At 39.4% G+C, this 19,248-nt stretch overlaps 1 protein-coding gene across 7 annotated transcripts in view; it reads left to right on the top strand.

The window, feature by feature from the left end:
- The first annotated feature begins 571 nt into the window (after positions 1-571).
- Positions 572-19,248, top strand: part of ZNF438 (zinc finger protein 438) — a 57,436-nt gene continuing 38,759 nt past the window's right edge. For 4 of the 7 annotated variants that reach the window (XR_011048554.1, XM_068405351.1, XM_068405350.1 and 1 more), the window contains exons 1-5: positions 572-611; positions 1,267-1,376; positions 2,838-2,919; positions 3,378-3,431; positions 16,073-16,214. The gene's annotated coding sequence lies outside the window, so the exon portion shown is untranslated. Of the gene's footprint in view, positions 612-699; positions 820-1,266; positions 1,377-2,837; positions 2,920-3,377; positions 3,432-16,072; positions 16,215-19,248 lie in introns of those variants that run through there. The other 3 variants (XM_068405352.1, XM_068405349.1, XM_068405348.1) reach the window with 2 other exon arrangements.

Genomic DNA, 19,248 nt, shown 5'->3' with positions numbered 1-19,248 from the left:
CTGGTGGCCACACTATTCCTGATACAAGGCAGGATGCTGTCAGCCTTCTTGGCCACCTGGGCACACTGCTGGCTCGTATTCAGCTGGCTGTGCTCCCCTCTGACCCTGTGCTTGGCAGTCCCTCACTTCCATTTCTGAGGACAACTCCTGTACTTTCCAGTGACTCCTTTTTCCAACCTGCCTCTCCAAAACCCCCAGTCCCACTGCCCCTAACCCGCAGCATGAGGACAGTCTGTTTGGGGGACTGCTGGGAGCCTGGCTCCCTCCACACCGAGGGCTGGTTGGGAAGGGAAGGCCTCACTTCAAGCACAGTGTTGCCTGGGGGTGTCAACCATGTAACCCTGCATCCCAGGGGCAGCGGGACTGAGGCCTCGGCACAGTCCCCGGTCCCCGCCGCCCCTCGCCCCCCCCCAGCAGCGGCCGCCGCTTTCCCGCCAACGTCTCGCACGTCGCGGCACTGCGCCTGCGCCTCGGGGAGGGGAGGGGGGGGGGGGGGGGGGGAGGGGCAGGCCGCCCACGCGCACACGGCCTGCCCGCGGGGTGTGACGCCACACCGCGCCGTAGCCGTGACGTCGCGGCGGCGTGACGCAGGCACGCATAGGGGCGCGCTTGTAAGTTCCCTTCGCCCGGGGCGGTGGGGGCCGCGGGCTGGGGTGGGGGCGGGCGGCGCTGGAGACGGCGCGGGGCGCGGCCGCACCCGCTCCCTCCCCCCGGGCCGAGGAGCCGGGCGGCGGCAAGGGGCTGCCGAGGCAGCTCTGCTGGCGGCCGGGAAGTAGGAGGCGGCGGGGCAGCGGCTCCCGGCGGCAGCGCCGGGCGGAGGTGGGCGCCTTCCCCGGCCCGGCGAGCCCGAGGGGTCCCTCGCCGGGACCTGCCGCCGGGGCTCCAGCCGGTCACGGGAAAGCGGGTCCCGAGCCCGCAGTTCAGCCGTGCCCCCGGCCGGCGGAGGGAGAGCTCGGCCCCTGCGGCGGGGCCGGCGGGCAGCGCGCCCAGGCCGCCGGGCTGCGTGCGGGGCCCGCTCCGCTCCCAGCGGCGGTGCGTGGCCTGCGGCGCCGCTGAGGCGGCCGCCGGGGGCCGGGTGAGCGCGCTGGTAATCCAGCCCCGAGACTGCTCGTTTAGGTGGGGTCTGCGCCCTGCAGCGAGCGGGTGTGACTGCAGTTACCAGACGTGATGTTATAATAAAGATCTGCAGAAGGGCTGCATATGACTGGTTACTACAAGTCACGGAAGTGACTTCTGCAGTTCACTTACACTTTTTTTTTTTTTTAGTACACGTGGCCGTAAAATGTTGCCTGTACGAGGGACGGCAGTAGATGCCCTCCGGTTTTGTGACGCTGAGACGTGGAAGCGTTTGGCTGGTGTGAAATCCCCCTGCCAGCGTGAGTCAGAGCTGCGGGCAGAGCTCGGGACTCCTAGACCTGAGCGTTTTTCCATAGACCTTGCTGCTGCTTCCATAAAAGTACAAATAGTCTGTGCAATCCTCTCGGGCTCCTTGGCTTTTAGAAGGAACCTGAGAGCAGACAGGTTTTTGTTCTGTGGCTGCAGAAATGAATGTAATAAATGGGTGTAGCGTTAGTGCGTAACTGGTGCTGAGGCCTGCTGGCTTATGAATCCATTAGAACTTTTTATATTAGTAATAATGAAACAAATAATGTATCCCAAGTTCTAAGTGATCTGATGTGGCTGGTGTTGGTAAAATAAGGAGGGAAGGCTCTGAAAGCAGCATAAGAGAGTTTTGGAGGGACTGCAGTGATGTCTGCAGTGTGACGGATTTGAAACTGTGAGAGACTGGCTTGTTTAAATTTGTTATGTCCAAAAGTCAGGCTTTGTTAAAGGACTTTACCTAGTTCTGTGCCTGAATTAAAATTGATGTGGTACATCTTACCTTTCATTGGCAGTCTTTTGCTCTTCAATTCATACTGCCTTGTGCACAGTTCCTTTCTTTTTCTCCGTGTTAAATCTCACTGAAGCTTTTTAATGTGTGTTGAAGTCTCAGTTAACAGTCTAGCGCTTAAATATTGTGTAGTTTAGCTGGCTTAGTTTAGAAATTATAGTCTTGAATTTGCTTGTACTGATTTGTTTGAACCTGTAATATGCCATTAAAAATGTTCTTTCTTATTATTATTCCATAAGAAAAAGGAAAGAGGAGGATAACTTAAGGTAATTGCACAGCTCCCTAGGATCACAGTAGTTTGTGTGCATTTTTTTGTTTTTTTCACAGGCTATTCAGCAACGAAAACACTGAACTGCCTTTTTTTTTGTCTAACCTTATTGTAGCTAGTTATTTTTGGTACTAGTTTAAGTTAATTTTTAAAAAAAGTTATTTTTGTGAAAAGCAAAATACACATTTCAGGGATGAGTGCATATTTTTTTCTGCTTCAGTAGCTAGAAGAATAAGATTTTTTCAGACTTAAAGGTTGTCAAAAATCAGAAAGGAAAAGGAAAGAAAAAAAACTTATAAGAGTTATGGTGGATGTTTAAAATATTTTTTGTGGTGGTCTGATATATTGTTCTTGGTGTTTAAAAAAAATGTTCCTGGGTAATGATAACTGGAGGATCAGAAGCAAACTAACACTATGGAATGGTTCAGATGTTTTTAACTTTTGGGCAGGCTGTTAAAGTAAATAGATTTTGGGGTAACTAAAATTTTGTAATTAAAATTTTTTCATAGCATTCATAAAGGAAGTACTAGTTTCCTGTGTATCCTCTACATATCATTTGTAAGAATATCAGAACTAGCAATGACAGTGACAGCATATGTTGAGGTGTTTATTGACTTTCTCACATGAAACTTCAGATATATGTAGAGATTGTCATACGTGTACGTTTTTGATGTACAGGTTCAATGATTATGCTGCATTAGACGGAAGGTGTCTTCTTCATCTGTGACTTGGGGTGCTTCGAGGATTTTTATGTGCAGAGGTAATTATTTATGGACATGGTTTAACATTTTAAATGTTTATAAGAAACTGGTGATGGTTTCATGTATTTGCATCTAATGAGGTAGATGTTGTCAGGTCATAGTGAAATGGTCAAATGGTGAAAGTACAACTTTGATCTGAAGTTGGCTGAAAATATTACTGCAGTTACAGTTATAGAAACTTACTGCAGGAGTGTGTGAACTTTATCAGTTATTTTATCAATATTTATTCAAATATTTACTGTTGTAATTTCTAATCTGAAGTACTGTTAATGTATGGTAAGCATCAGAGGAGATGCCATTATATTGAGAGTACACATGTTTTAGTAGATTTCTTGTTTATTTACCACTTTCTAAAATGTATGCTTCTGTTTTTTATTTAATATGATTTTCTGTCCTTTGCTAAATACATTTCCTGAGATATTGGGACTTTCTGTTTGTTTTTTTTTCCTTGAAATAGAAATTGAGATGGATGAAATATTTTATTGGCCGTAGCAACAGCAGGATGTATAAGGTAGGTATGTTGAAAGAATGCTTGCAGAATATTTTAATTTTTTATTGTATGTCTGTCTGAACACAAAGAAATGACATAAGGTAAGCTAGGGTTCTTTCCAGCGATAGATGTAGGTAGTTTACCTGCTTTCGATTGTGGTAAGCTGCTACATGTTTAGCACAGGTTATGTGAGTAGATGCAGACAGCCTTAGGTAGCTGATGCATTTTAATTTTGCATCCTTTAATGGAAATTTTTCAATGTGTCCTTTCCCTAAGGTTTGTATGCTTTTTGTTTGGTAAAACTGGACTGAGAAAACACCACACAGTGTTTCAGAATATTCTGTTCAGTGTTCTGGTTAAATGTGATCAAGGAAGAAAAAGATTCAGTCACCATCTGTGTACGTCCCTTCTGACGTAGGCAGTTTTTGTCTCTATGTTTGAGTTGCTGTTTGGTTTTTGCTTTGTTTTGTTTTTTTAATTTCTTTAACGTCATTGAGGGTGTACTCTAGTGGGAATGTACTCCAATGAAATGAATTGTTTTCAGATTTTCCATAAAAGATATTAGTGGTTCAGCAGCAGTAAAGGATGTTTTGATGCTCATCCTCATCTGCAGTCAAGTTAAGATTTTGTCCTTATTTTCTTAGACTTAATGCTTCACGTTTATCATTATAATTCAGTTACAGAGATCCAGAACGTATTTTTACTTAAAAAGATTTTTATAAACAATATTTAAAACATGATCTTATATTTTTACAAGACTAACATTGGCAAATAAGAGAGCAGCAATGCTTGAATAATAGTTGAGCACGTTCTAATGAAGGGCATTTGCATGTTGTTTTTATCAAAGTTGAATGAAATGCAAACTTCTTCACAATGTAATGATTAAAAATATATATATGGTGCAGATGTTTAATTTTTTTATTATTTTGAAAATAAAAAGTTGTGATAATTTTTTGATTCCATGCTTCCTCTTGCTGGTGTAATGAAGAGGTTTTTACTGTCAGCTTAAAATGGCATTTGGAGAATGCTGTCGTCTGTGTGTTGTGTTTGCTCGGTATTACTGTTGGTCTTGTCACCCTTCATGAAAACACACAGAACAGCTGGGTAGAAACCATCCGATTCTTCATGTGATATTTGCTAATTAAGTGTGTCTTTGACTTATTATAGTACTGTATTTGCAGGTATTGGTTTGTCCTTATTAAATTGATTAAACCTAGTGTAAGTAGTATTCGAGCATGGGGGCAGAGCTGTTGGAGACCAGCGTAGGGGAAAGGGACCTGGGGGTCCTAGTGGACAACAGGATGACCATGAGACAGCAGTGTGCCCTTGTGGCCAAGAAGGCCAGTGGCATCCTGGGGTGTATTAGAAGGAGTGTGGTTAGCAGGTCAAGAGAGGTTCTCCTCCCCCTCTACTCTGCCCTGGTGAGGCCGCATCTGGAATATTGTGTCCAGTTCTGGGCCCCTCAGTTCAAGAAGGACAGGGAACTGCTAGAGAGAGTCCAGCGCAGAGCCACGAAGATGATTAAGGGGGTGGAAGGATCTCCCTTATGAGGAGAGGCTGAGGGAGCTGGGTCTCTTTAGCTTGGAGAAGAGAAGACTGAGGGGTGACCTCATTAATGTTTATAAATATGTAAAGGGCAAGTGTCAAGAGGATGGAGCCAGGCTCTTCTCAGTGACATCCCTTGACAGGACAAGGGGCAATGGGTGCAAGCTGGAACACAGGAGGTTCCACTTAAATATGAGGAAAAACTTCTTTACGGTGAGGGTGACTGAACACTGGAACAGGCTGCCCAGAGAGGTTGTGGAGTCTCCTTCTCTGAAGACATTCAAAACCTGCCTGGACGCGTTCCTGTGTGATACAGTCTAGGCAATCCTGCTCCGGCAGGGGGATTGGACTAGATGATCTTTCGAGGTCCCTTCCAATCCCTAACATTCTGTGATTCTGTGATTTTTTTTTTTTAAAGGACTGAGTTCATGGGTATTTATAGCATAATTAAATGTTGTAGGAAATATTATCATGGTTTGTGGAGCAATACATATTAATCTGATAATTCTTCCTAATTAATATCAAAAATATAATCAAAACACCATAAACCTAACTGTGGTAGCACTGTGCTGTGTGTTAAACAAGGAGACGAAAGTGCATAAATCAAGGAGAGACTATCTTTGGTTTGTCACTTCAGTCTTTTACTATTTTAGGAAAGAACTCCTTCCTCACCTAAGCTGAACTACTCTTTGTATCGTTGGTTCTTTCTCGCTTCGTTTTGAAGGACATACAGTACTGAAAGCCTTGCCTGAAGGGAGGCTAGCTGGTGTCCTGATACCAGAACAGGCTTAGTGTTGAGCTGTCCATATAGTTTCAACTATTGCACAAACGGAAGGAAAAGAATATTACATGTAGCTCAATGCCTCGTTCAGAGTTGTAATGCATTGTGGTCACTTCATTTGTGGTTAAGCTTTAAAAAAAAAAAAAGCTTTATTTTTTTTCAGAGTGATGAGTTGTTTTTTTAATGGGATCATAGAAAGAGTAAATCTGTGCAGTACGGACTAATGAACATACATATTTTTTAAAGTGGGACTTTTAGGGGCTGCTGTAGGCTATTAATTTCTGTGTATGTGTCCTGTAGTTTCATTCTGTGGCTTAGCCTGTTATTGTTTTTCAGAAAGTCTAAGCCCAAGATTGTTGGTTTAGAAAAAGTATCATGGTTAATGCCAAGAAGGGGTCATGTGCTGAGGTGAGCTTTGGAGCTGGACTATACCAGCCCTGCTGAAATGCCTCTGTCACAGCAAGGCACTGGGGAGGCAGGGAGGTAGGAGCATTCTTGTGGCTTGCTTGGGTATCTGCCAGGAGAAGCAGGTGCAAGAAGGATGGAAAAGCAGCTTTTGAATAAAATTTTTTTTTTTATTCAAGTAAGTATAGGAGTTGTGGAGGAAGGAAAACACTACTGGCAGACTTACTAGGACCTGTCAATGGAATTGGTTTGGGATATTAGGTAGCTTCTAAGTTATAGTTTCATGGAGAATTTTTGCTGTTTGTTTTTGTCTGGCAGATCAGTCAGAGCAATGCATCCATGCTCAGTCTTCTGCGTGAAACCCTATGTTATGAGTAACTGAAGGTTGAAATAGCTGTAGGAAGTATTTAATGGTTTTACCTGACCAAAAGTAGAAACCAAACCAAACAAAACCTTAAAAGGGTGTCATCTTACTTTTTGGTGCATTGTTCATTCATTGTAAGGGACAATTGAAAGGGCCTCTTCTCTTCTAAGGACCTTTCCCTGGGAAAAAAGTTCTGAAAATGATGCATGGTGACAAATTGCAGCTTAGAGTGATGTGATTTCTGTTGTACCCATGCTTCTTTCCTACTTCACTTGTATATATGTTTGTGGTTCTTTTGGATGAACTGTAGAAAATAGGGATGTTCCTGTTACTGATTTGTGCAGTTTTGAGCACACTTCAGTCTTCTGCATGTCATTGATTTCAAATAGTAACATTACAAAACTTAGTTTTGGTGGATTTTTTGGCCGTCCTTGGCTGGTTAGCCTGACAGACATAGTCTGTTAATTTTCTGCAAGTGCTTGTAGTCTCAGATTTACATCAGGCTGCTGTTTCACTGAAGTTATGCTACACGCACCAAGACATGAGCTTCTGACAGTTCTTGGTCTTGCTCAGCTCAGTCAAAACAGTGCAGGTTGTGAAGAAATAAGGTAGATCCATGTTTTTAGGAAGCAAGGCAGTAAAGTTTAAATATTGGCATTCAGTCCAACATTAATCACCACTAATGATATACACTGTCGTAAAGGTAAAAGTGTATGAACCCCCATAATACTACTAGGGAATCAAAAAGGATCAGTCTGTGAAAACCTGCATGGTTCTATTGTGTATATAAGCATGCTCTGTGTAAGATGAATCAAGCCCTTTGAAATTATCAGTCTACTAGTAAAATGTCCTAAATTAATAATATGGATGTTCAGTGGGTTTTATTGCATTTTTTGAGGCTTTTTTTTTTTTGAAGCTTTACTGAAGAAGGAAAACAAATTGGCATTGGATTTAGAGAAAAGGGACTGTTCTGTAGTACAAGAGTGAAACTGAGACCACCCAAATGCCTTCAGCTGGTTTTTGTTATTTTCACAAATAGTTTGTTCTTTTAGCAGAGTGTTTAAGAACAGAGAGTTGGGTCAATCACTCTATTATGTTTTTCCCCTAGTGACAATATTAAACAAACCTTACAATACTCTTCGTGATTGAGAAAAAAAAAACTTAAGAGTTTTGATTCTCCTTTTTTTTTTAGCTTCCAGAGTAGAATAACGAAAGGCACTTGTGATTTCAGATCTTCAAATGCACCTTTTTCTTGGAAACTTTTGTCTAGTTTTGTCTGGATATGTACTCCTTAAGGGTCAGTATAGTATCTATCATATTTTATGATATTTTAGTAAGTTAATTCAGGGGTGTTATATGTTTTCCGTAGTTCTTGTAGGGTAAGTGGGATGTACAGTGTTCTTGTCTTATATATATATATGTTTTATGTGTTCTATTAAAGTCTTAATTTTTCAAAGGGCAGGTCTGCTATATTGTATTACAGGTTTGTTCTTAATGCTGAAGCATACTTGGTGCCTCATTGGAGGCCTGAAGGTGAAAAGTCCACGAATTGGCAGTTACCTTTGCTTAGTCTGTGTTCATGTTCTCTTGTAAACCAGTGATTTTCTTTCTGGGAAGATATCCTGATGGGCATATGACAAAGATTTGCAGACTGTAATGGATGAGATATGAGGAAGAAATTATGGTGAAGGACGAAAAAAGCAAAGACTACCTGTCCCAAAATAAGTCTTCATATGTTCGTAGTGTCACATATTCAAAGTAGGGGGCTGTGTGTTAAGAATCTTGTTTCTGAGAGCTCTGTTAACTTCTGATATCTGTGTTTGTACTTGCAATCAGGGTGAAGAAAGTGTGATGGAGAGTAGCGTAGGTAATAAAATGCTATGGTAACAATCAGTATCTTACTATCGTATAGCATGCCATCCCAGTGTATGTGGTGCTGGATGCCTCCTCTAAAAAGGGAGGTGTAGAGGAGAGGAGATTCAGAGAAAAGGCTAGAAGAGTGGTCTGCAAGGATGGAAATTTGCTTTTATAAAGAGAAATTGAAAAAAAAAAAGTTAGATTATTTAGCCTTTGAAGGGCAATGAATATGATGAAGTGTACACAGAATGACAAATGGTTTGAGAAAAGTAATTCAAGAGCTTTTTTTGTTAGTTCATGCTATAAGAGTAAGGGGACATTCTATGAAATTAAGGTGGCAAATTGTGAAAGGAAACTTGAGAAAGGATGTATTTCTTAATAAATTGATAAGACAGTGAGCTCTCCCTTCTAGGAATAATCTTAATTTAGGAAAATTCTAATAGAAATTGGATAATTTAGAGTGCAAGAATATTTACACAGGCTTAGGTTACCTTTTTTCCTGAAAGAGTATAACCCCTCAGCTTTTTGTCATTTATAAGATTATTTTTTCCATCATGATTTCTTCTAAAGCTTGTCTAAAAACTATGTATTGGTGGTGGGAGTAAAGGAATTAAGTTTATCCCTAGTTTGTTTACAGGAGAAATGGTTATAGCATCTCACTAATTTGTTTGCTCTCTATCCCTATGTTAGGTTATGTCTAGGTGAAACATCTACTAGGTACTATGTCTAGTTCTCGGTATCCACTGATTTACTTTGTTTTTCTTGTAAGTGGGGACATAGAGGAAGAAGTTTTGGGGAGTAGCATCGGGCTCCTCATCAGATTGGAGAGAAATTATGTAGGGCAGTTGCTTTTGTGACTTGCCTCTAGTGAGACACTGTTCTATTCAGCTTTGATTTTTCTGTTGCCTGGGCTCATGCATTAAGTAGGTGTTCCGGCAGTAATTGAATCCAAGTCAGTACACAAGTTTGTTCTGTACCTAGAGCGACGGAATATTTAGGGAGGGTGAGATAAGCTAACGCTGGCCTTTTGTGTCATCCAGCCAACTGCCAGGCAGTATGTAAAAAGTCATAAAAAATAGTAGTGGGGATATCTTTAATTAAATGAGCATGCTTGTTGCTCTGCCAGTCTTTTCTCTTTGCATGATTCAAGTCCTGGAAACTGTTTGCTTTCAGTCTCTATCAAACTCGAATACAAAACTCTGTGATAAAAGCATCAAAAGCAGTGTTCAGCAGGAAAAGACTACAGAATCAGCTTTTGCACATTCCCACTGGTATGTCCTTTTCACTCCATTTAATGGAGGCTGCAGTTTTTACTTTTGGTGTGTTTAGCAACAGATTGACTTAAATTTGTTGTATTTGGCTCTAGAGCAGCAAAGAGCAGATGTCAGGGAGGTGCCGTGACAGGATTAAAAAAGATTCAGAAGGCTTGTGGGAATTTGGGGGGTGAGGGGGAAAATCTTCCTCCTATTTTTTCCCTGCTAGAATCCATATTATAACATTTAGAGTTGGCATGCAGTTCAAAACTTGCCGTACTGCAAGGGTTGGTGCATTGACGCACGCGTTCTTTCCCACAGCTCAAATTGTGGAAACAGAGTTTATTTATAAAATAAAATATGCCTGTGAAATTATAATTGATACCTTAATTATGGAGAACTTGCCTGAAAGATGGTAGCTTAGTGACCTACAGGACATTTTCCTGGTTTAGAATAGCCACGATTTATACCGAAACATTTTCTCTGTATGAATCTTAAAAATGGAATTCCCCTGTCAAGGCAGAAAAAATTCAGTAACTGCGGGGTACTCTGTCAGGGCTGATAAGCCTAAACTAATGGTCAACTTTTAAACATTATTTAGGGTTGAAACATCTAAATAGTAAGCTTTGCTATTTGGGGATTGTCGCCATTTTAAAAATATGCATTTAAAAGCTACCACTGCATGTTGCCAGTCTTTGCATAAGCAGGTGGGAGCCAGATGTATGTGGGATCCTGGAGAAGTTTGTTGCTTTGGTTTATTTCTTTTCACTTTTGTAATGAGCAGAATGCTTCAGGAGTTAGTGGCTGCTTTTTGGTTTGGTTTTTTTTTTTTTTTTTAAGGCTGTAAGTATTTTATCTTTGCCTTGATTAGGGGGCCATTTCTGAAAACACCTTTTGTAATTTGTTAGTTAGCAGAATGATTACTTGTTTGTTTATCTTTTTCACATCTGTTTTTTCACTCATCATCTATCTGCACTTCAAGAGTATATATTGCGACAGTATAGTTTATAGATTATTAAAACATGTGATGTAATTTGCAGTAATTTTGATTGCAGGTTGCTGTATTTGAAAGTTGTGCCAATTCTCTGTTGTCTTGTATGATAATGATGTGCTTAAAACTTTGTGGAGCCTAAGGATTATTTTTTTTCATGTGATGAAAAAGTGTTACTTATACAATAATCTGGAGGGGAAGATAGTAATAAATCTTGTGATTTTTCTTGAGATGATGCTCCTTAATCTTATGTTAGTGTTAGAGCATGTTGCCTCCTGCTTTGGGTCTTCGTATTCTAGTGGTGATTGTAGTAGCTCTTACCATTTTCTGGAGAGATGGGATTTGAAACAGAAGGAATGTCTCTTATTGTGCACTTAATCAGAATATAATGAAAAAGTCTGACTTAAAAAAAAAACCAAAACAAAACAGTATAGTGGGGTGAGTTGTCAAAAGCATCATATGTATAAGATATGTAATGTACATGCTCTGTTCTCCTTGGGCCTTACAAAGTCATGATTGGAGTATGCTGTTCAGATTTGAGAACAAATCTTCGCCTGTTTTATGCTGATGAACAATGTAAATGTACTGCTAAAAGAAAACGGGACAAACTAGCTTGCCTGTTAGCTGTAGCATGTTGAGTTTCTTAGTTACATAGCTAATTTTAGTGGCTTGAAAGTGGCAAGCCTGGAAATAATTGTGGTCAGAGCTGCTCAGAGAGGACTGAGTGAAGCCTTTTTGATTTCCTAAATGTAAAGGAGGCCAGGTTTGATCAACAGCTGCTGTGAGGGTTATTCAGACAGTGAGTAAGTCCAGCCCAGTGCAGGATTTTGCACTTCTGACCAGTATAGGGCATGTTCTGTTGCTTAAGGTGAGATGCTGAAAGTATAACAGAGTTTGGTGTATTTGATTAGCATCATTTATGTCTATCCTGTATGTAATTTCTTCCAGGTATTTTCCACCTGGCTGTGAGATTCCTTTGTTTACTGCAGTGTTTGAAAGACTTTGTGACCACATGAAAAATGTTAGAAAAACTGATACATTGTGGATTCTGTATTTAAAGACTTTATTCTAGATCATAAGTTTTTGTAAGGTTTCTTGTACATGGTAAGATTTCACTTTAAAAGCAGCATGAAGCTGTAGATTCCATTTAGGCTAGATCAAGTTCTGCAAGGATCATACCAGTTTTCTTTATTTTTTTCATGATTGCATGCAAGTATTAAGCCTACATTTATGTACTAGCATGCCGTGAAGATAGCTGTGTCTTGCAAGGGGAGCTGGTTGCTGTATCTTGTCTGTCAGCGGAAGCTGAACAGAGTCTCGGTAAGTTTCTCGCTCTGGGTTGTGAAGATGCTGTCCCAAGACCAGAGCTACTGTTTCGTGTCATACTTCCGAAAGTAGGGTTCTGCAGACCAAGTTGCCCTAAAATTCTCCCGCTACAAATGGTGTTATACCTCTTAGGAAACTCTTGACTATAGAATTGGTTTGTTCTGCATGTACCTCTTTCTGTTTCTGGAAGTTGTTCAGAAAACAGCAAAAAAAAATCAAGAACTCTAAAATGTTTGTTACAGAAGTAGTGGAGTAATGGAGTGGAATTGGAGCATAGGAAATGCAAGCCAAGGAACCACAATAATGTCTTGATGGCGATATCTAATAATTTGTTGAGCAACTTCCTCCTGGAAAACAAAAAGTAAAAAAAGAATCATAATTTGGATAGTGAACTGTACCTATATACTATTGGAACTGCTGTGTCTTATCAGGGAAATAGGACAGGCTAAGTATCCCAGATCTTAACTTAACCCTGGGAGATTTCAGTGGTGGGATAAATAATCTTGGGCAGTATAAGCCTTTTTTTGTCTAAGTAGAAATATGTTTTTAAGAGTGAGCTGTTCAATAATGAAAACAGTTTACTTGAATTGTCACTTTATAACATTTGGACATCAGACACTAGAAAGACTATTTCTAAAGTGCTTATTAATAATTAAAAGTTAATAGATAAACTTCAAAAAATTGTGTAGGTTAGTACTGATTGGCAGAGAATAACCACAGGTGCTTTTTTGGATGGTATTTACAAATAATAGTTTCAGGGTTTTTTTAGCAGCCTCTCCCTCTGATACTCATCTGGGAATGGTGTAGTTATCTGATAACTCAGTCTTTGGCAATTATATTTACAAAGCTGCTTTATATTGGGAAGGAGAGAATGTTTCATATATATAATTGCAGTAAGGAAGAGACTGGGTGGGAATATTAACTAACATGTGTGTTAAGTTGACTGACTGTAGGTGCCCCCAAAAGAGGAAGTTTTAAATTTCTGTTGAGATCTAGTTGTATTACAAATAGTTGTATTTAGAAGCTTAATAATTTTCAAAACTAGTATCTTTGGAACTTTTTCATTATAAAGTGGATTCACAGGCTCAGAATATGACGTTCTTTACTTTCAGGTTTTCAAAGTTAGTTGTATTTCTTTCTGGAAATAAGATGAATGCTGGTAACCTCTCTGTTAAAAAAACATTACTAGTACTGGTACATTACTAGTTTTCAGATATAAATTCTAAGGAGGTTCTATACAGAACAGATGTGGTCAGGTGGAAAATTTTGTTGATTTGTAAAGGCATCTTATATTAACGGTGCACCCTGTTGTGAGCTGCAGTGCTGCTTCAGGGTCCAGCAGATGAATCAGTTAAAAATTGATGTATTGAGAGGGATACTCAGCTTCTGATGTGTTGCCTACACTTGGGAGTTACGGGAAACGCTTCCCAGTGCTGTTGCCATCAGTTCATTTGCATGGTAAGAGTCCTTGTAGTTAGCTTGTGGCTTCTGACAGACTTCAGACTGTTCAGTTCAACTTGCTGAAAGGCTGTGGTTTTATGCACGTTGGAACTGTCGTAGCTCACTGAAAAAGCAATAGCAGTATCATTGAAAATATTCTTACTTTACAAGTCCTTTGAAGACAGAGTGTCTTGCAACAATATGGAAATATTTTTCTGGCCAATCTACAGTGTTGTGTGCTGTGGATAGATTTGCGTCAAGTTTACAGCCATCGAAAATTTAGTGGCTCATCTGCTATTGCAGTTTTTTAGATGACATCTTGTATGGATATTGTACTGCTGAATATTTAGTGTGCTGTGGAGACAGTTAAATTTAGGCGAAGTGACTTTAATCTCAGAAGAACGCGTATTGACTGGGAGAGTTAGTTCAGTTTGTTTTTGCAAATCACCAACCCTTAGAAGTGGGATTAAGTTTAGTGCAGGAAAAAATGGAACTTTCCCGTAGTAGCCTTTGTCTCCAGAATGAGGTCACGCTGCTTGTCTATTTTCAGCCTCCATCTCAGTAAAATAATAGAAAATATAATTGTTTCATATTTCAGTTTTCTCTCCTGAAAAATGGGAGTTAGTTACTCGTGCAGGCCATAATGTCAGCAATGACTTTTTGGCCTTCTTTATTGTTACTTCTTTACTGCACCCTCTTTGCATGCCCATGCTCGAAGTTCTCATGTGCTTCTTTGTATTTTATTTTCTTTGTTTTCCCTCAATTTGTTCATTTAGCGATTCCACTGAGCAGATAGCTGAGTAGCCTTCAGTCATGCAGGATTTGGTTGTGCATGTGGCATTAGTGATGGCAAAGGCTCACCTTAGATGTGAAGGCAAGGAAAAAGAAACAACATAGGATCCAACAGAACAGATGAGAAAAGGAAGGCTTTGGTAGTAAAGGAAGGTAGAGAGGAACACCTGAGTGACAAGGTGGAAGAAAAGACGCTAAACTGCTGATATGGAGATGCGTTGCAAATGCAATGTGTGATGACGCTGTTCTGATTTGTAATTTTAAGAACAATTAAAGAAGTGTGTTATTTAAATAAGTAAGATAATTTATTGAATGTTTTAATCATAAAAGTATCTTTCTGTCTCATTTTTGGGTAGATCAGATATATAGTAATACTTATTTTAGGGGAGCTTATTATTTTTGTTATTATAATGAGAATATATTCATCATAGTTTTAATTAACAAATTAATAAAACCACTAGTGTTTGGTTACTTTATTGCTCATCTCTTGTCTGATCAGGGTTATATGCTAATACTTTGCAGCATTATCTGTTAGTAGATACAAAGGAATACAGTTTTCCTTAGTGGAGAGCTTAAAAAAAGTCTCTTGCTTCATTAAAATGGTTCCAAGGTCTGTGTGAAGAGCATGCACGTGTGATCACTGTTCACATTCCAAAATGGCGCTTGAAGTCTTTGTAACTAGATTGAACTACAGTCAGATTACTCAAATTCCCTCGTGTCCCTAGAGAACAGAAATTGGTTCACCACCAAATACCTAGGGTAGCTTGAGCCCGTTCTGTTGAGCTATGGGGTTTATTTCAGAATTTGGGAGATTCATTTTTATGGAATATATAACTGAGAGAGTTAGCATTCTTGCTTGGATAATGTACTATTTATTTTGGAAGAAAGTTTCCCATGACTAAATAAGAACAAGATGTTTGACCACCTTCTAGGGAGGAGGCCATTTGGTCAACATAAAATTAAGAGAAAATTCAGAAGAGACAACTGACCGTTCTTACGTGGTGTTTGAAATGTTTTCATGTTTCTTCTGGGCTTTAATTATACTGCATATACATGGCAACAAGAAAGACCAGAGGTTTTGTTCTTTTCTTAGAAGTGTAGCTTTATCACATCATTGGGAATTTATAGCCTAGTAATATGTAGCGTTTTTTCCATTCCTGCATTTTGCAATTGGTTTGTACAGCCTCACAGTTTGGCAGCCGAGAGCTCACTTTCTCATGATTTTTTTTGGCATGAAAGGGTTACTGTTCACATTTCCTGTGTAATTCCTTCTGATCTTGCTGGGCTGTAATTACTTTCTTGATGTTAAACATTCCCAGGCTCCTATAACCTTCTAGCCTGCTTGCACTGGCCAAGTTTGTCCCAGGTGATCATGTGGGCGAACCTCCTGTTTTTAAGGATAAAAATCTCTCCTTCCTGTGTAAGATAGGCTACATACTCATTCCTTTGCTGTGCATCCCAAGAGAAATCTTTTTAAAAATAATGATAAGGTAACACATCACTCTCTCAGAGTCAGATTTAGCAGCCGAATAGATAACAAATCAAGTGTGTGGGTTTAGAATTTTCTGAATCTTGGTTGAATGACTGCGAGTTCGCATTAAAGATTATTTTTTCTTAATACATTTGGGAAATAGGTTATGATATAAAAAAGATTTTGACTGTAGCTTCTTGCTTTTGATCATATAATTGGCAAATCATTTTAAGCTTGCTTGAATGTAGAACTACTTAGTTGAGCCTTCAGTTTTTTTTCTTTTGAATTCTTTACAGTAGCTGCATATCTTACAAAAAAACCGAGATGATATTACTCAGTTCTGTCTTTCCCACGTAGTTCAGTTATCCTGTATTTCTTCTGGTTTTGTTTGTGGTATATAAGCAGTAAACACAAGGTATTATTTTGTTTTTAAATAGAAGTGGCTGCATACTGCTGAAAAGTGTTGGCTTCAGAGGTGTGGGAACTGAAGTGTTCTGTTCTGCAAAGGCACTGAAGGGTCCTACGTGCCATTGCTCAGCTGCTCTTCAGCTTTCATCTGCAGGAGCCACCTGTAAGAATGTGAGTGAAGTTTGCTTTCCATGACCTTTATGCTGTTTCTTCACAGTGCCAAGAAAGATGCAAGATGGTGATGGCAGGGGTTTTTTTAGGGTGTGAGAAGCTGGAATGTGCTGATACATTGACATCGGTGGGTGGGTTTTTTGTTACTGGCAATGCCAGAGAAAGTAGCTGGAGGTTCTGTGCACCATTGGTTCAAGAAGTAGCCCAAATTTTGATACTTCATTCAAGAGCGATCTCATTAGTTTATTATCCTGTTACAGATATTTTTTTTGTCGTAGTCCTAGTCTTATTACCTAGTGCATTTAATTGGCTGCTGTGTGAAATTCTCAGGCTGCAAGTAATTCTGTTTTGTTTAGCTGTGGTACTGTGCTAGCAACTCAACAGTCTTCCCAGTAACTGACTAACTAAAGTCTTGTGAATGCGTAACTGTGTTTGAGCTCAGTGGGATTATACTTGGAAGAAAATGTTATTTAGGTAATAAATTGTAGCAGTTCGAGCTCTTTTCTTAGTTTAGTTCTCATGCATACCAATGCCTGTGCTTTACTGTATAAATAGAAGTTAGAGCAGTTGGTGTGCATGTTGTTAACTGTGCTGCTATGCTAGTGAAGGATAGGAAGAATATATTTTAATGAAAATGTCTTTTTAATTTTTATCAGGAAGTCTTCTTGAATTTGATGGCTTAGTTATAATTTGAATGCAGTCAATATGCTGCCCAGTTCTTAATTGCATACTCTATCATATAATTGGGAACATGGCTGTCAGATGTGCCTATTTTTGTTGTTGAACCTAGAGATTCTTACTGGCATATTACTCAACACACCGAAACCTGGTCCTGGCATAAAGTATTTATACAGTAGTCATGTGAAAAAAAAAACCATGAAGCACCAAGTGAATATAACTGAAGAGACAGAAGAAGATTCTGCTGATATCTTGAAATTAGACTGTTCCTTTGTCATTTTGTCATGGCCTGCATGTGATCTACAGGTACCTGAGATTTTGTAAGAAACTTCATATGAAGGGAGCTTACCTAAACACATGCACTTGGGTATGCATTAAGCACATTGTAAGCATTCTAGGCTCCCTGTGCAACAAGTACAGCAGGGTAGTGCTTTGGCCAAAGCTTTTTTCAAAACAGCTTACTTTTGACTTTATATTATGAAAACACTGATGAATTTAGAGTTAGTTGAAAGTGAGTACAACTGTATTGAAGCCTGCTTTCTGTCTAGTAGGATGTATAGATCATCTTTCCTTTCTCTTTTTCTGTTTAATTTTGTTCCTGCTCAGATGAAGACAGTGAGGAATTACACCTTATATTGTAATTAAAGTAAATTCAAAACAGGATACCTTTATAAAGTACTTAGAATGTAACTGACCTGACTCTCCATTATAAAATTCACCTTTGCAGTGGAAAATACCCTGAGTGGTAATGAATTTTCTTCTATGAAAAATATGTGGTTTCAGAGTCCTATGCAAATCACCTCCTGCTTTTTGTGTAGAAGGGTTGTTACAGAATGTAAGCTGGTGCTGTTGATCTTATGTGCATGTGTGCACGTCGATCTTCTAGTGATTTACCTTAAAACTCTTGGATTTAGATGTCCCTAATGTACTGGAGGCAAGGTGATGTGTGTAGTGGTGATGCAGGGAAGAACTGGAGCTAATCTTAAGTGTATTTAGTGCAGAGAAATAAGCTGTTTCGTTTTAACAAGCTAATAAACAATTAAGGAATGATTTGAATTAGGTGAGTTTTTAGGCTTTCAGACAATGTAGTCAACTGTACTTTTATGTTCAGAGTTCTCCAGGTTCTCTCCTTGAGAAGACATGTAAATTACTGTTGTGACAAAATGCATAAATACATCTAGGATTTGATAGCAATTAATTCATTTCACTTACCTAAGGCAAGATTAAGTGCCTCAGTTTGAAACTGGCTATAAAAAGTAACATGTAAACAAGTTTAACACACATCAGGTGTAATAGCACATTTCGTAGAACTGCAGACACTTTGTTTTTAAATGCAGTGGTTTCTCACTTTCAACATTCGCAAACTGAAGTTTAGTCACAGAGTGCCTCTTGACTAGATTTTTAAGGGCAATTTTTAGGTCCCTGGCTTTCTTGAATGACTTGAACTATATATGAACAAGTATTAAGTACTGCTAAAATGTTGATTGGCACTCTGATAGAGTTATGTTATTTACCACTGGTGTGCAAAAAGAATGATTGAGTCGGAGTTTTCTTGGGTTTGGATTTGGTGGGATACTTACCCGAGAGTTCCACAACACTGACTTCAAAACAGATTGTGTTGCACATCAGCTTTTTTGTGGTCTACATTTCATCTTTGGTTCTTTGTATTTACACACACATTACGTACATATATATTTATATGTAAATATATTAACACTGATGATGTTATAGGAATTTGCTATAGTCTTCATTCTTAGATAAGTATTAAGCATGCATAAGATCTTTAAATTGTGTCGGTCCTTTGTACCCTATGTATGTACTGCATTTTAATTCCATCTGTCTGCTTCCTGTTACTGACTTGATGCACATATTATTGCTATTAATTATTCTTTAATTTATTTACCTATTTTCATTCCTAGAGTTCTATATTGATGCTTTATGGAGAAAGAGAGGTGAAACACAGAGCAGAGATCCCAGTGACAAAGGGGAAGAAGGTGTGAGGATACTGTGGTAGCACAGTAAGAGGTTATAGAAATCAGTAATATCAAAGTTAATTTGAACCATCATTTATTTTGAAAGGTTCATTATTTAAGAGACACATACGTTGGTAAGCAAAATTAGTAAGCTGAAAAAGAATATGCCAAAAGTAGTGTGCTCTTGTAGGTACACATTATGGAATCATAGAAAAATTTATTTTGGGAAGGACCACTGGAGGTCATCTGCTCAAATGCCCAACTCGGAACAGGGCTACCTTTGTAGTTAGGTGAGGTTGTCCAAGGTCTTGTTGAGTGTTGATCATCTCCATGGATGGATGCTATACAGCCTCTGGACACCCTTTTCCAGTGTTCGACCACTT

This window comes from Nyctibius grandis, chromosome 7 (genome assembly GCF_013368605.1).
Source record: "Nyctibius grandis isolate bNycGra1 chromosome 7, bNycGra1.pri, whole genome shotgun sequence".
Lineage (NCBI taxonomy): Eukaryota > Metazoa > Chordata > Aves > Nyctibiiformes > Nyctibiidae > Nyctibius > Nyctibius grandis.
The sequence above is the reverse complement of the archived record's forward strand: the minus strand, read 5'-3'. Positions and strand labels throughout refer to the sequence as shown.